Source organism: Phyllostomus hastatus, unplaced genomic scaffold (assembly GCF_019186645.2).
Source record: "Phyllostomus hastatus isolate PE091 unplaced genomic scaffold, TTU_PhHast_1.1 phas_contig_40, whole genome shotgun sequence".
Taxonomy (NCBI): domain Eukaryota; kingdom Metazoa; phylum Chordata; class Mammalia; order Chiroptera; family Phyllostomidae; genus Phyllostomus; species Phyllostomus hastatus.
This window is the reverse complement of record NW_025333872.1, coordinates 36,273,250-36,277,441: the sequence shown is the minus strand read 5'-3', so window position 1 is coordinate 36,277,441 and position 4,192 is coordinate 36,273,250. Positions and strand designations below refer to the sequence as shown.

The following is a 4,192-nucleotide window of genomic DNA, read 5'->3' as shown; positions in this document are numbered from 1 at the left end:
CTGTGAGAACTAGAGTTAAATCTAAGTTACTCACCCCAAATCCACTCAGCATAGGGACCTTCCAAGACAGAAAAAAAAGAAGTAATAAAAAGTGAAATTATCAATCGCAAGAGTGGAAGAATCAAAAAGAAAACAGACCCTCAGAGGACAAGGGTAGGTCCCACATGCTTCCCTGGTCATGTTAAGTTCCACTCTCTGCATAAGGGCTCTGTTGTTGCCTGACCTTGTAACCCAGTGGATAGAGGAACACAGACACAAAAAAGGGGAAGTCTTGAGCTCTTTTTTGAAGATGGCTACTATTTTCTCCCCTGTAACACCAAATCTCTTTGACTGACTCCTGCCCCAAATCTCTTTTCCATAAGGATTTTTTCTCATTTGTTGGCCACTTTTTCTCTCCTGTATAACTCACTTCAGATTTCATCTCATCTAGTAAGTTATCAAGATCAAGGTTACTCTTACACAAATATTGACCCACTGGCACCCCCATCTGCCCTCTTGGAGATTGTGATGTTAGTTTACAATGGTGGAAAGAGAATGGACTCTGTGGGGGCTGTGTTATCTCACCTTCAGTGATTGTGCTTTGTGTTTGATAAACAGTCAGTAAACATTAGATCAGTACAAGTCTGACTGATAGAAAGGTGAGCAACTCATTGATGTCACATGAAGAGAGTGATCCATAAAAGGGGACCAGGGATCTTGATTCCAAATATTCTTCAATACCACTTTTTTATTATTATTATTATTATCGGTTTCTTCATTCTTTTATCTTTTTAAAGTCTAAAGCATCCCCTTACTGGGACAAAATTGTCAACATCAGTTTTAATTAGAAAACTTGTATTATAGTGCTTATGTTTCCATGTATTTTTTAGTATGTAAAGCCTAACATGTTTACAGTAGTTCTGATCAACCTGTTTTTTCCTGAAGACATGACTGCATCTGAATGGATAAGGAGATAAAAATAAAAGAGGGTTGATTTGAAGGCTTTATGTTGGGAACCACCCTGCCCAGTTTCAGAAGCTATAATCCTCTCCACTAAGGAGACAAAACTTATCTCTCTGGCAGGAGCACACCTCTGCCCCTTTTACTTCACCCTGTTTGGCCCCCAGTGCGTAAGATTCCTCAAGGGAGGGATGATCTAAGACAGGCACGATCATGGGGACCCCAGGGAAGGACTTGAGGAGCTATAGCAAAAGGGGGTGATGGATCCTCGCCCCTCGGCTTTGACATAGACTGAGTCCTCATTCTGTCTGCAAGAAGTCTCCTAATCTCTTGGCTGCCTTACTTCCCTTGCCTGACTTAAGCCTGAAACAATGACAGGGGGTGGTGCAGCCCTGTGCCAGAAAGGGCTGGTTCCCTGGGGCAATCTGGCCTAAGAAAGAATGCATAAGATCCTGTGAAATCTGCTTTGCTAAGAATGCTCTCAGTTTTCTGATAAGGGTCTGAGCAGGATATGAGTTTGTTTCCCAAAGATTTATAGCCCTTTAGCTAGCAGACCCTGACTCAGAATAAGCCCTCAGAGTTCTTTGTATGTTATCTATTGTTTGATCCTTGCTGCCTGACAATGATCAATGATGAACTTTACCTGTATTTCTGTGCAAATTGAACCCAATAAAAGTCCATTGAGGAAAAGGGTCTTGGCCCTTCTCCTTTGAGAGATGGGTTACCTTTCCTTCCCAAGCAGATCATATCTTGGTAGACTTATTCTCATCTGTGGCGGCAGAGGGTGGGAGGGGGCCTACAGGTAGAGCCCCCACACAGCTTTATACTTATGGCTGCTCTGTAAAGGCAATTACTCCTCTTCTTTTAAAAGTATATTTTATTGATTTTGTTGTTACAGTTTCAATTTTCCCCCTTTGCTCCCCTCTGCCCAGTACCCCCTTCCCTCCAACAATCCCCTCTTAGTTCCTGTCCATGGGTCCTGCATGTAAGTTCTTTGGATTATCCCTTTCTTATACTATTCTTAACATCTGCCTATCTATTTTGTTCCTGCCAATTATGCTTAATCCCTGCACCATTTTCCCTCCTTCTTCCCCTTCCACCTCCCAGTTGATAACCCTTCAAATGCTCTCCTATGATATCTGTGATTCTGTTCCTGTTCTGGTTGTTTAGTTTGTTTTTGTTTTTTAGATTTAGTTGTTGACAGTTGTGATTTTATTGTCATTTTAATGTTCATAGTTCTGATCTTCTTTTTCTTAAATAAGTCCCTTTACCATTACATGTCATAATGGCTTGGTGATGATAAATTCCTTTAGCTTTACCTTGCCTAGGAAGAACTTTATCTGTACTTCCATTATAAATGATAGCTTTGCTGGATAGAGTAATCTTGGTTGTAGGTCCTTGCTTTTCATCACTTTGAATACTTCTTGCCAGTCCCTTTTTGCCTGCATAGTTTCTTTTGAGAAGTCAGCTGACAGTCTTATGGGAACTCTTTTGTAAGTAACTCTCTCCTTTTCTCTTGCTGCTCTTTTTTTTTAAAAGATTTTATTTATTTATTTTTTTAGAGAAGGAAGGGAGGAAGAGAGAGAGAGAGAGAGAGAGAGAGAGAGAGAGAGAGGGAGAGAAACATCAATGTGTGGTTGCTGGGGGTCATGGCCTGCAACCTAGGCATGTGCCCTGACTGGGAATCGAGCTTGCAATGCTTGGTTCACAGCCCACGCTCAATCCACTGAGCTACGCCAGCCAGGGCTCTCTTGCTGCTCTTAAGATTCTCTCTTTATCTTTAACCTTTGGCATTTTAATTATGATATATCTTGGTGTGGTCCTCTTTGGATACAACTTGTTTGGGATTCTCTGTGCTTCCTGGACTTATATGTCTATTTCCTTCACCAAATTAGGGAAGTTTTCTTTCATTATTTTTTCAAATAATTTTTTAATTTCTTGTTCGTCCTCTTCTTCTGTCACCCCTATGATTCAGATGTTGATATGTTTAAAGTTGCCCCGGGTGTTGCTAAGCCTCTCCTCATTTTTTTGAATTCTTGTTTCTTCTTCCTGTTCTGGTTGAATGTTTATTTCTTCCTTATATTCCAAATCATTGATTTGAATCCTGGCTTCCTTTCCTTCACTGTTGGTTCCATATGGGTTTTTCTTTCTTTTTTTTTTTCTCCCCTAGAATGAATATCTTTATTACAGGAGTCTAGTTTTTTGTTGTTGTTGTTGTTGTTTTGTTTTTTTAACATGAAAGAAAGAAAGGAGGAGGATTTATTTGCCTTTCCAGGCCTTAATTTTCCTCAGATAGAACTCCAGCTCCTTGCCTTCTATCAAGTTGCCATCTGCTTGACCACATTGGCCTGGTCTTGAAGCGATGCATGCAAGAAGCTTGCCCTGCTGGAACTGCTCCTCCAGAAGACTGTTGATTTGGGCATTCTCTTTCCTTTCATTGTATTTCTTCTGAATTTTATTTGATTATTTTTTATTTAAAATCTCTTCCTCTTCAGGAGTCAGCTTGGTCCCCTTCTTGCAGCTCAGGGTCAGTGCATAGTGGGATTGATATTACTATTGGTGTGGTGTGCTGTCAATGAGCACAATGCAGTTCTTTACTAGGGTCTTGGTTTGGACCAGTTTGTTGTTGGATGCATTGTACACAACATCAACAATCCTTGTTTTATGAGTACAACACTCTGAGCCCCAGGAGAAGCTGCCAATATTCAACTCAAGGCTCGGGACTTCTTGTTGCCTCCTCACACATGAACTGTGTGATGCGTTGGGGGCCAGTCTTAATGTTGGCAGCAGGGCACCCCAGCGCATATTTTAACTTCTTGTGGAAGGGCTTCCTCTTGTCCCTGGTCTTGTGGTGCTTGTGCCAGTTGTCCTGAGACATGCCCATGGCTTAGCGCTGGCTGGAAAGAAAAAAAAGCCTCGTGGATTTTTCTTTATTTCACTTAGTATAACCTTTATTTCTTCCTTGAGTATGGTTGTCACCATACTCATTGAGTTCTGTGAGCATCCTGATCACCAGTGTTTTGAACTCTGCATCTGATTGATTGGCTGTCTCCATTTCATTTCTGGAGTTTTGTTCTGTTCTTTCATTTGGGCCATATTTCTTTGCCTCCACAATTTGGCAGCCTCTCTGTGTTTGTTTCCATGTATTAGGTAGAGTTGGTTTTACTCCCTGTCTTAGTAGCATGGCTTATTTAGCAAAGGCACCTGTATTGTGAGGGGCTGAGCCTTAGGTAATTGCCAGGGTGGAGCAATC

The 4,192-nt window shown here is 41.3% G+C and overlaps 1 pseudogene; it reads right to left on the bottom strand.

The window, feature by feature from the left end:
- Positions 1–3,198: 3,198 nt before the first annotated feature.
- Positions 3,199–3,823, bottom strand: LOC123822012 (annotated as a pseudogene).
- Positions 3,824–4,192: the final 369 nt, after the last annotated feature.